General features: G+C 36.2%; 1 protein-coding gene across 1 annotated transcript in view; it reads left to right on the top strand.

The window, feature by feature from the left end:
* LOC144968091 (uncharacterized) overlaps positions 1-12,500 on the top strand; it is a 264,931-nt gene that overhangs the window by 69,403 nt on the left and 183,028 nt on the right. Inside the window, exon 2 of the mRNA XM_078906081.1 lies at positions 2,032-2,104. The gene's annotated coding sequence lies outside the window, so the exon portion shown is untranslated. The remainder of the gene's footprint in view (positions 1-2,031; positions 2,105-12,500) is intronic.

Below are 12,500 nucleotides of genomic sequence, written 5' to 3'. Positions count from 1 at the left end.
TTACTTACTTATCCGAACCAGCGACCACCTGAGCTCTAGCCCTTCGGTCTTGTGCCATGAGGTAGAAGTTAGACGTCTTTTGTAGTTGTTCAATGTGACTATAAAGTGTGGATTTGGTGGGAGGAATGTGCATCTGAGGTCTTCAAGAGGTTGACATTCAAGCAAGTGGTGTGTTACTGTTTCATTGGGGTTGTGACATAGGGGGCATGAAGGGGATGTGTCTTTTGTACTTTTGCTTTCATACACACTTGTTCAGATCTTTACAATCTTGCAAGACGACCAGAAGTGTATGAGACACGATCTCAAAATGTAAACAAATAGACATTTTCGATTGGAAACTAAACAATTTGAGGGATAACGCAGACTGTTAAACTACCATTAAAGTATTCCTAAAGAGCTATTCGGCCCATGGAGCCGGAGTTTATCCCGGTTTCTATCGCGTGAAATTCACAGTAACAATTCCTTGGTTAGAATGCTAGTCCATCGCAATGTCCTTTCCTCCAGATCAAACAGACCCAGCTGCACGACCACTGCTGGGTGGACAGGGGGTCAGTTAAAAATCTCGACTGCACCCGGGATCAAACCCGGTCCCCTTTCGTGTGAAGCGAGTGCTCTTCCAACTGAGCTATCGGGATTCCCAAAATACGATTAAACTATGCACCAAATGTCCTTAGAAAAGGCTCTTTACTCACATTCTCTCACCGTACTCAAGGTGTGAAATGAGTTCCTGGCCGTTAACAGCGTTGTCTCTGTCCGAAAAATTGTAATATCGCCTAACAGGCGTCATGTGCCGTCCTACCTGTTAAATGTTGCCGTTGAGCAGGGACCCCTTGTAAAGCGCTTTGAGCACATTTAGTAGATATTGCGCTATATAAAGCTCAATTTTAATTTTTAATTTAAAAATGTGATGCATAAAAATAGATGAGTATAGTATAAACATATCAAAGTGACAATACTATGTGTATTCTGTATGACCGTAATTTTAAATGTCTTTCCCAAGGAATAATGATCTCTGCAATACTGGCACACATAATATTATAACATGCGAATATTTTTGAAAGTAATCCAATAGAAGGAACGAAATTGAGGTCACTCAGCTCTTTGTTATTGTTTTTAGACAGTCATTTTTATGATAAATTATCACCACAGTCTATCGATCAGACTATAAATGTTTAAGGTTACACATAGTTTTGTGTGTTGATACGTTATACCCGTTAGGCGGATGTTGTAAGTATTTTAGCTAAGCGCAAAACATCAATAGATAGTATGCGCTTGGCTAAGAAGTTCACAACATTACCATCCGAAAATATAATGGACCAACACACAAAACTATGTGTAACCTTAAACGTTTATAGTCTGGTTAATACAGTTTAGTGAGAATTATTAATAAACGCGGTTGGCAAAAAAAAAAAAAAAAACAATAACAAAGACCCGAGTGATGTCAACTTCATTCTATCTATAGGATGATGAACATTATAATCCATAAATATAAAGAAAATCAGCTCTCATTGTTCGCCCGAGGTGACACTTTCTGTTGAAAATTGAAGCAACCATTTGAGATGCGATTTGGTTTATTTATTTATTTTTTAAATTTTACCATTGTAAAACCTATCTATATTCATATGGATGAATACAATTATTTATTTATTAATTTCATTTTATGTTTTTCGTTCTTTTGCATTTAATTATAACTTGAGTGATTGTAATTCTCGTCTGGAAAACGAATGTCCTAATGGATGGATAACGTTCATTTATTCATTTATTTATTTGTTTATTTATTTAGGGTCGGTCGTCCAAAATCCATACACGCCCCAAATCTAATTATTTGTTTATTATCTGTTTATATTTTTGTTTGTTTGTTTGTTTATTTTCTTTATTCAATTGTACTTTAATTAATTAATTATTTATTTATTTACTTATTTATTTATTTATTCATTATCTATTTATTGCTTTATCTATTTATTATCTATTTATTTATTTATTTATATTTCATTTAATTTTGTTTCTTTTCTTTCTTTTTTTCCATTTCAGAACACTTGCGTGATTATAAATTACCGACCGTGGAATCGTTTAAATGCCGAGGATTCTCTCGGTGGAATTGACGGTGAGTCTGCTTTATAGGAATATTTATAGTTCTATTTATATTTATATTTATATTCATATTTACATGCTGTTTGTTTTGGTTTTAAATGGTTTGAAAGGTAAATTTTAATTATCTGCCTCTTAAGTTTTTCAGGTGAAATCTATTAAATGATTTGCTAATGAGAAATTATATTTAGATAAAGCCAGGGAGAAATTAGAGAGAGGGAGAGAGAGAGAGAGAGAGAGAGAGAGACAGAGAGAGAGAGAGAAAGAGAGAGATCGAGAGAGAGAGAGAGAGAGAGAAAGGGAGAGAGGAGGGAGAAAGATAGAGGGAGAGCAAGATATTGGAGAGAGATAGACAGGGAGGGAGAGAGAGAAAGAAAGAAAGAAAGAAAGAGAGAGAGTGTGTGTGTGTGTGTGTGTGTGAGAGAGAGAGAGAGAGAGAGAGAGAGAGAGAGAGAGAGAGAAAGAGAGAGACTATAAATAGAGGAAAGATTGCTATTTTTCACAAATTACAGCCGTTGAAACTGTAAACAATTTAATTACAACTGTAACGAGCTTTGATAATTATATCACACGGTACGGATACCACCTCCCACCACGATTTTCCCCATATATCATTATCTGTCGTTTACAATAATTATGGAATCATATCGATGTTTGACAGTGTTAGACATGTCATTGATATCTATATCGTTAAGTGCGTGCATGTGTCATTAATATCGATAAAACAACCGGGATATATATCTAGGGGGTGACTTGGTGAAAAATCGATTTTCAAGGTGATATCGGAATGCTGTAGATATCGGCAAACAAAACAAGTGCGATTATTTCACTTAGGTTGATTGATTCCGTTCTCAAATGATGAAAAAATAACTTTAAAAAATACACATTTTACACATTGCTTTTCCCATAGATTTAAGGGGTCCCGATAGTCTAGTTGATAGAGCACTCGCTTCACACGCAAAGGGGCAGAGATCGATCTCGGTTGGAGTTTAGATTTTTTCTGACAACCAGCAGTTATTGTGAGCTGGGTTTGTTATATATCTGGCGGAAAGTATTTTGCTATAGAATGGCTTCCTATCCACGCAATTTCTATTGTCAGTTTTACGCCTTAGAAACCGGGGTAAACTCCGACTCCAGGGGTCTTATGGCTCTGAATGACTACTTAAAAAAGAATTATTGATCAATCCATGTTCACATTCGTTTATTCAATTTCATGTCATCAGCGCTTTTTTGTGAGGCTATGTGGTCTAGTGTTATGACACTCGCTTTCGGATCGGATAGTCCTCGGTTCCAGTCTCGCTCAGTGCAAAGTTGTGTCCTTGGAAAATGCTCTTCATTCATATTCTCTCATCGTACTCAGGTGTATAATAAGTACCAGACCGTTAAGAGTGTTGTCTGTCGAAAAAAATGTAATATCGCCTAACAGGCGTCATGTCTTATCCTATATGAAAGTGTTGCTGTTGGCTGGGATCCATTGTAAAACGGTTTGAGACTTCGAGTGGATATTGCGCTATATAAAAACTCTCATTTTTAAAACCTTCAACGACATGCACTTTACATACTCCAGAATCAAACTACAGTTGGAATAACAAACATGAGCTTTTATATTGCGCACAATCCACTAAACGTGCTCAAAGCACTTTACACGTGGTCCCTAGCCAATATGTAGGAGGACACATGATTCCTGTTTGGCGATTTTACAATTGTGCGGCTATGCGAGCTAGTGATATGACACTCGCTTTCGGTTTGTTTATCTATTTCCCCAAAGAGTCTTGTAAAATCCATACCTTATTTGCAAGTCGTCTGGAGGCGCATTAATTAAAAAGTACTTCTTCACGCCTTAGTATAGTGAGGTTATATATGCGGAGAACACAATATCAATTGCCGGACTGCGATTACTGTCATCATCCCATCACTGACTACACTGCGAAATCGAATTAAAAAAAAACCCAGCCCACCCCCCCCCCCAAAAAAAAAGCCCAACATAAACAAGTATTTAAAATTTTTGCCAGAAAACTCATCCTTCAAATATCGGTCGATTAAAATCATCCCCATCTTGGCATAAACTCTCAAACTAGGGACTTTAAATTAAAGTCCAAGGTTAGAGAGTTTTTGTCAAGATGAGGGTAATTTTAATCGATCGATAGTTGAAGGATGAGTTTTCTGGCCAAAATTTTAAATATATATATATATATATATATATATATATATATATATATATATATATATATATATATATATATATGTATATATATATATATCAGTTGTTGTTTTTCAGAGTACGGCAGTGCAGACAGAGTGACAAACAGAAAGCTAACAACGAAAAAAAGAAATAACCCCCAAATTAACCACAAAATATTTCGAATAGATATTACCTTCCCACCATTACCCACAGTTAATGTAGCTTGACCTTGTTCCAAGACAAACACGCGAAGTACATAATTAAATTATTCATCACTGGAACCGTTTTAGATCAGCCACTTTCAAATGGAAAAAGACAATTATAGCAGCTAAGCAGGCCCATTATGACGACAAGTTTAAAAATACAAAATCTTTAAAACAGCTGTTCTCAACATGTGATGAAATTCTAGGAAAATCAACACCATCATCCCTCCCTTCTTTGTACAATGATGCCAAGTTAGCTGCAATGTTTGCTTTTTTTTACTCAGAAAATTGACACAATTCGAAACGATTTAGACAATTTTGAGCTATATACAGATAAAGTATTTTGATGGTGACACTTTAAATTCTTTTCAACCAGTTTCAGAAAAATTTATAAAGAATCTGGTTATGAAGGCCCCAAATAAATCTAGTGAGCTAGATCAACTTCCAACATCGCCTTTAAACATCTTGCATTGACGAGGTTGGTTATTCAATCAATAACTGAAATAAGTAATCAGTCTCTGCAAACTGGTATCGTCCCCTTTTGTTTTAAGACAACTCTCATTGACCCACTTTTAACTAAACCCTCTTTAGACCATAATGATTTTTAAAACTACAGACCCATTTCAAACCTGCCCTTTATTTTTAAAAATCCTGGAAAATGCAGTTCTTCACCAATTGAATTTACATTTAAAAATGCATGATCTATATAAGCCATTCCAATCAGTTTATAGGGAAACCCATAGCACCGAGACGACGTTGTTAAGGGTAGTAAATAATTTGATTTTAAATGCTGACAAAAATGAGGTGAACATTTTATGTATGTTGGACTTAATGGATGTATTTGACATGATTGACCACACTATTCTGTTGAATCGACTCGAACGTCTTTTTGGTATCCAGGGATTGGCGCTGAAATGGTTTGAATCTTATTTAACGAATCGTCGACAGACTGTTGTGATTAAAAAGGTCAAATCATCTGATCATCCTCTGAAATGAGGTATACCACAGGGATCAGTACTCGGTTCGGTTCTTATTACAATGTAAATGAAAATCCTTAGATCAATTCAGCAACCTACGCCCATTTACATCTTTTAATTGAACGTTTCCAATCTTGCTTTGTTAAATTGAAAACTTAGAAGGAAATGAACAAACTAAATCTTAACGATAGTAAGACTAAAATAATATTTATCGCTAGGCCAGCAATTCTTAAAATGTAGAGTGTGAACCAATCGTTTTAGGAAACTGTAATTGAAACTGCTAAGGTTGTTCGAAATTTGGATGTATTTAGTGATTCATATTTATCTTTTACCGGCCAAGTAAATTATTTCGTTAAGTTAATGTACATGGAAATGAGACGAATACGTAGTGTTAGACATCTCATTACAAGAGATATCTCGGCTTTGTTAGTTAATTCTCTAATCCTGTCAAAGCTAGATTAGTGGAATTCTCTCCTCTCTTCTATAAATAAAGACAAAATAAAATCCCTTCAGGTAGCCCAGAACGATGCTGTCAGGCTTATTTTATAGAAAGAGGAGAAATCAATCTTCATCGGGTTTGCTAAGAGAACTCCACTGGCTTCCCGTTGAGCAAAGTATAGAATAATATAAAATCTGTACTATTGCTTTAATATCACTGCACTCTGATTGTCCTGGATATACTAATGACATGCTTACATTCAAAGTCTGATAATCACATACTTGTGAAGCCAAAAATGACTCGAAAAATTGGCGAGCATGCGTTTGAATATTCGGCCCCCCTTATCTGGAACTTCCTTCCAAGAAATACCAGAGACAGTTATGATGCAGATTTCTTTAAAAACATATTAAAACATTTCTTTTTAATATGTAGCACTGTAAGTGGTTGTATGTTTGAGTGAAAACTGCCACGTTAATGTTAGGCGCGTTGAGCTTGTTGATATACGAGGTAAGGCGCTATATAAAAACCATATATTATTATTATTATTATTATTATTATTATTATTATTATTATTATTATTATTATTATTATTATTATTATTATTATTATTATTCATCCCAACTAACAATGGCGAAAATTATGATAATAGTAATATAATATACGATTCTTTCTATCTTGCTTTTTGGTTTGGGATTCCGGACGTGTTCCCAACCGCTGCATGAGATTGCGAGTGCTGGTTGGGAACAAAGTTCGAATTCCAAAATGCAAGAGTGAAAGAAATCTTTTATTCTAACCCTCAATCTATTCTGATTTCGTCATCTCTGATTAAAAAACATTTTCGAAATTATCTAAATGATACTTCTTTTTTCAAAAATCTAATTTAAGTGAAATTCAACGCTTGATAATCTGACGTCACAAATTATTATTGTAAACTTGATATCATTATGCGTTACAATTTAGGGAGAGTGGTGGAATGATTCCCTATATTTATACCCAAAAGGGGGCGAAGCGAGTAGTTAAGGCATTGCACTGTGACCCAGAGGGTCCTGGATTCATGCTCCACTTCAGGCATTTTTTTTTCTACTTGGGCACAATTATTAACACCAAATTTGTTCACTTTGGACAGCTTAAAAAAACTTGAGCTTTTATTCAGCACTAAACGTGCTCGAAGCGCTTTACAAAGATTCGCTAACCAACAGCAACACGTAACACGTAGAACGAAACATGACGCCCGACAGAGACAATGCTGTTAACGGTCAGGTACTCATTTTACACCCGAGTACGGTGAGAAAATGTGAGTAAAGAGCCTTTTCCAAGGACTCAATTATGCACCGAGCGAGGCTCGAATCCAGGACCTTCCAATCCGAAAGCGAGTGTCATACCACAAGACCACATAGCCGTATGTTTCTCCCAAGTCGAGGAAGGTTGATGATTTAGCATTTTTTTTCTCTTGTATTTATATTTCTTGCTTTATTTGCTACTGTTACATTCACACTGTTTCAGATCTTTATCCTACACCAGTGCCTGCTCCCTAATCTCAATGACAAACAAGGGAGCATCACTGGTGTAAGATACAGATATGTAACGAAAAAGTGAATATAAAACAGTGCCAAACAAAGAAGAAAAGCACAAGAGAAAAAAAAAACATTTTAAAACAAAACTTTAACTAATATTGGGTTGTTAAAAATGGTTTTCAAGTACATAAAAAAGATAAAGAACAGAACAAGTGTGTATGAAAGGTGCCAGACAAAGCAAAAAAGAAAAAAAACAAGTAAAAAAAAATCATCCCAAAATCAGTCGACCTCGACTGCGGATCGAACATCAGACCTTTTGAATACCGGTCAGACGTGCTACCATTACACCACAGAGGCTCCCAGAGGTCAAGAGGTTTCTTAGGAAAGTTTTTTTCTTGTATTTTCTTTCTCGCCTTTGTCTGGCACCTTTCATATACACTAGTTCATTTCTTTATCTTACACCGGTGCCTGATTCTAAATTTCTTAATTTGATATTTTCTAAAATAAAAATTGAAAAAAAAAAATAAAGAAACGCATATTTAAGATTCACAAAGAATAAAATAAAACGGAACACATTAATTTTTTATCCTGTTTAGAACCGCCAAAGTTGAAGTTTTGAAATTCTAAATTAAGATAACTCATTGTACTGAATGGCCTCACCTCTTGCACGTGAAAAACGCTTTTAATTCAATTTGTTATGATCGTTAAATAATATTATTTTTATGTCTTTGCAGCTGATAATTTGAATTGAAAACATTCTCATCTCTTTAATTCCGCCATTTCAGACAAACACGTTATTTTAATGATCATCGTTCGTCGTCTTGGCGAACATCAAACATATCAAATTTGTGGAATATTTTCATGCAAAAATCTTCCTTACCTGCACATATTGATTGTCTGCGCTTGGCTAAGGAGCTCACAACATTGCCATCCGGAAGTTAACGGACCAACACACAAACCTTGAATGTTTATAATCTGGTTAATATAGTTTAGTGAGAAACACTCATAAACGTGGATGGCAAAAAAAAAAACAATAACAAAGACCCCAGTGACGTCATCATCGTTCTATCTGTAGGAGAAAATCATGTATACAGGATTATTCTGGCAATCAGTGGATACATTTGGATATTTTGATAAGATATCTTAATCATTATGAGCGTTTATATAGTTAGAATGAAGTTGACGTCCCTCAGATCTTTGTTATGTTTTATTCTGCCATCCACGTTTATGAGTAATTCTCACTAAACTGTATTATCCAGACTATAAACGTTTAAAGTTACACATAGTTTTCTGTCCGTTATACTTCCGGATGGCAATGTTTGTGAGCCTCCAAGCCAAGCTTGGCTAAGAAGCTCACAACATTGCCATCCGGAAGTATAACGTTTATAGTCTGGTTAATACAGTTTAGTGAGAATTACTCATAAACGCGGATGGCAACAAACAATAACAAAGACCTGAGTGACGTCAACTTTATTCTATCTATAGCGCAATATCCACTGAACGTGCTCAAAGAGCTTTACAAGGGGTCCCTAAACCACAGCAACATTTAACACGTAGGACGATACATGACGCTTGGCTCGCGATATTACAATTGGATTCAATAGTCTGATGTCACGTCGCCCAGAAACAGTGGCCATCGTGGTTCTAAACAAAGAAAATCTGTACTTTTTATTCTTCATGCTGGCTAGATTTTTTATATGTCTTGTGATCAGAATGGGTAAAAGTCAAAACATGATCAGATTTATAATGTTTGTTTTTTTTACTCTGGATACGCTTTTATGTTCGTCGGAGAAATATTTCATAAGGCGTCCGCCATTGTTCCGATAGTTTAGAGCCAGTTACTAAGTTACCATGCGTCATTACGAGGGAAGTGACGTTACGAGTGTTGAAGCGTATTTCTTTCCGACACAGACAACGGTGACAACGGTCCGGTGATCATTTTACAATTGAATAGGGTGAGATAATGTGATCAAAGAGCCTTTTCCCAAGGACTCAACTATCAGCCATTCAAAAGCGGGACTCGAACCAATGACTTTCCGATCCGAAGGCGAGTGTCATACCAAAAGACCACATAGCCGCACATAATATCAATATTCCTCAATCTAATTTTGATTTAGAAAATTGCATAAACGTCAATGTGGTCTTGTGGTGTGACACCCACCTTCGTCCCGGAAGGTCCAGAGTTCGAGTCACGGTCTGACGGCGTATGGTTAAATCCTTGGAAAATGCTCTGTACTCACTATACCTGACCGTTGTCTCTGTGGGGAAAAAAATTTGTAATATTGCCTTACAGACGTCATGTCTTGCCTTACTTGTTCAGTATTGTCGTTGGCTATGGCCCTCCTGTAAAGTGTTTTGATCACGTAGACTGGATTTTGCGCTATATTGACGTGCACTTATTTGCAGGTCTGATAACCCAATACATTATGAGCTCATTGTTGTAATGGAAATCTCAAAAATGACACAAAATAATATTGTCCATTACAACAATGTTAAGCTAGGCCCATAGGTTCGGATGTCAGACCTGCATGTACGTACAAGTCGCTCTATATAAATGCTCTATCAAAAGACATTGATGGTAAAGATTTAAGAATATTACGGAATTTGTACTGGGAACAAGAAGCAGCAATGCGTGTTGACAACGAGCTAAGCAGTTTTACACCTATTAGAAGAGGAGTTAGGCAGGGGTGTGTTTTGTCTCCAGATTTATTCAACCTCTATAGTGAAATGATATTAAGAGATATCAAACATAAGAGGGGGGTGTGTCTTGGAGGAAAGAATGTAACAAATCTGAGGTATGCAGATGATACGGTTCTACTGGCAGAATCTGAACATGAACTACAAGAATTACTGGATGTTGTAGTCAGGAGTAGTGAAAATATGGGACTGGAACTGAATATATCTAAAACAGAATGTATGACGGTATCTAAAAATCATAACCCACCAGCCTGTGTAATAACAAGCAGAGGACAAACAATACAACAAGTTGAATGTTTCAAATATTTGGGCTTCAATGTAACATCCAATGGAAAATCAGATTGTGAAATAAAGAAAAGAATAGGTATGGCGAAGAATGCATTCAACCAGCTGCATACAATTATGAAAAACAGGAATATTAGCATGAAAACAAAAATCAAAGTCCTGGATTGCTATGTACTGTCTGTGCTGATATATGGTTGTGAGAGCTGGACCATAAACAAGACCATGGTTAAAAGACTGGAGGCAGTGGAAATGTGGTTTTACAGAAGAATGATGAGGGTGTCATGGATGGAAAGGAAAAGAAATGAAGAAATTTTAGAAATGGCAAACAGAAAAAGATCACTGATAACAAAAATCATCAAACGCCAAATGGAATTTTTAGGACACATTATCCGCCACCCTGGTTTGGAAGTACTCGCCTTGACTGGAAAGATGAATGGAAAAAGAATAAGAGGAAGATAAAGAATAACGTATTTGAAAGGGATAAGAACTTGGACAGATGAAGCTGAGAAAGTTGGCGCTGCTTTAATAGAATTGGCAAGAGATAGATCAGCTTGGCGGAAGATGACCTCCGACGTCTGCTTCAGATATGGAACTACATGAGATGAGATCAAAAGACATCTGATTTTGATGTGAAAATAGCATATATTAATCAAATGAGTTAAAAAGAAAATTTCGGGGGTGAAACTTTGGCGTATTTCCAGATAGGATGTGAATTTTGATAGAGCGTTAATTTTTTTAAAAAGTGAGCGTTTATATAGCGCAATATCCACTAAACGTGCTCAAAGCGCTTTACAAAGGATCCCTGACAAACAGCAACACGAGACGTGACGCCTGTTAGACGATATTACTTTTTATTTTCGACAGAGACAACGTTGTTAACGGCCAGGTACTCATTTTACACCCGAGTACGATGAGAGAATGTGAGTAAAGAGCCTTTTCTTAAGAGCCTTTTCCAAGGACTCAACTATGCGCCGAGCGAGGCTCAAACTCAGGACCTTACGATCCGAAAGCGAGTGTAATACCACAAGACCACATAGCCGCACAACATAGAGAATCAGAATCCCTGGAGGCATTCAAAAGCAGGCTAAAGACATATTGCTTTAGAAAATATTTCTTTGCTTGATTTATTTTCTATATCTATTCCTATGTCGTACTTAATGACATGCTTAAATTCTACGTCCCATCCAGAAATCTGAGATCAAAGTCTGATAATCACATACTTGTGAAGCCAAAAATGACTCGAAAAATTGGCGAGCATGGGTTCGAATATTCGGCACCCCTTATCTGGAACTCCCTTCCAAGATATATATCAGAGACAGTAATGATGCAAATTTCTTTTTTTAAAAACTCATCTTAAAACGTTTCTTTTTAATATGTATCACTATAGAATTATATTGCTTTTTTTCATCTTGCATGTTTGATTGAAAGTAGCCACTTTACTGTTAAGTGCTTTGAGCTTGTTGACATACGGGGTTAGGCGCTATTTAAAAACCATATATTCTTCTTCTTCTTCTTCTTCTTCTTCTTCTTCTTCTTCTTCTTCTTCTTCTTCTTATTATTATTATTATTATTATTATTATTATTATTATTATTATTATTATTATTATTATTATTATTATTATTATTATTATTACATATTTTCATGTCTGATAACTCAATGGTTTTTGGATCCATTGTTGTTATGGAAATTCTCTCAAACCAACGCGGAACATTGCCCATTACATGCATCAATGTTAATTTAAGTAGTCCTTCAGAGCCATTAGCCCCATAGAGCCGGAATTTATCCCGGTTCCGTTATGTCCTGTTTGGACCCCACGATCAGCCTCATATGTGCTCTTGTTACGCACTCTCCAGAACAAATTAATAAAATAATAAAAGCAGTCCTTCAGAGGCATTGGGCCCTTGGAGCCGGAGTTTATCCCGGTTTTTATAGCGTGAAACGGACAATAGCAATTGCTTGTTGCCCTTTGTATAGGACGCTAGTCTATGAGTAACTATTTTCCGCCAGATGTAGCAGACCAGGCTACCCATTCAATGATGAGTGGACAGGGGGTCAGAAAAAAAAAATCTCGACTGCCCTCGGGATTGATCTCGTTCCCTCTGCTTGTGAAGCGA

This window comes from Berghia stephanieae, chromosome 3 (assembly GCF_034508935.2).
Source record: "Berghia stephanieae isolate SIO BIC M18660-M18661 chromosome 3, UCSD_Bste_1.3, whole genome shotgun sequence".
In the NCBI taxonomy this organism is placed as follows: Eukaryota; Metazoa; Mollusca; class Gastropoda; order Nudibranchia; family Aeolidiidae; genus Berghia; species Berghia stephanieae.
Note: the sequence above shows the minus strand (reverse complement) of the source record. Positions and strands in the feature narration are given on the sequence as shown.